Raw genomic sequence first — 789 nt, 5'->3', positions numbered from 1 at the left:
TTTTAAAATTAAATCTTTTTCAAAATATCTTTTTCAAATATATCTTTTTATCTTTTATCTTATCTTTTTTTTTTCAAAAATTTTATCTTTTTCAAAATTTGATTTCAAAATACCCTATATAACCTCCTATCCTCTTATCTTTTTCAAAATTTGAATTCAATTCTTTTTCAATCAACTAACTACCTATCTCTCTCTAATTTTCGAAAATTCTCCCTCTCTTTTTCAAAAATTATTTTTAATTGTTTTACATTTTAATTTTAAACTTATTTTATTTTTAATTTTCGAAATTACTAACTTCTTTTTCAAAAATTATTTTCGAAAATCCTCTCCCTCTCCTCTCTTCTTCTATTTAATTATTTAATTACTAATACTTCTCTTCACCTCTCTTCATCCACAAATCCGAATTTCCTTCTTCATTCTTCTACCTCTTTCTTCTTCTACTAACATAAAGGAATCTCTATACTGTGACATAGAGGATTCCTTTTTCTTTTCTTGTTTTCTCCTCTTTCATATGAGCAGGAACAAGGATAAAGGCACTCTTGTTGATGCTGATCCAGAACCTGAAAGGACTCTAAAGAGAAAATTAAGAGAAGCTAAATTACAACAATCCAGAAACAACCTTTCAGAAATTTTCGAACAGGAGAAGGACATGGCAGCCAAAAATAATAATAATAATGCAAGGAGAATGCTTGGTGACTTCACAAAGCCAACATCCAAGTTTGATGGAAGAAGCATCTCCATTCCTGCCATTGGAGCCAATAACTTTGAGCTTAAGCCTCAACTAGTTGC

Source organism: Arachis duranensis, chromosome 10 (assembly GCF_000817695.3).
Source record: "Arachis duranensis cultivar V14167 chromosome 10, aradu.V14167.gnm2.J7QH, whole genome shotgun sequence".
Classification (NCBI taxonomy): domain Eukaryota; kingdom Viridiplantae; phylum Streptophyta; class Magnoliopsida; order Fabales; family Fabaceae; genus Arachis; species Arachis duranensis.
The sequence above is the reverse complement of the archived record's forward strand: the minus strand, read 5'-3'. Positions refer to the sequence as shown.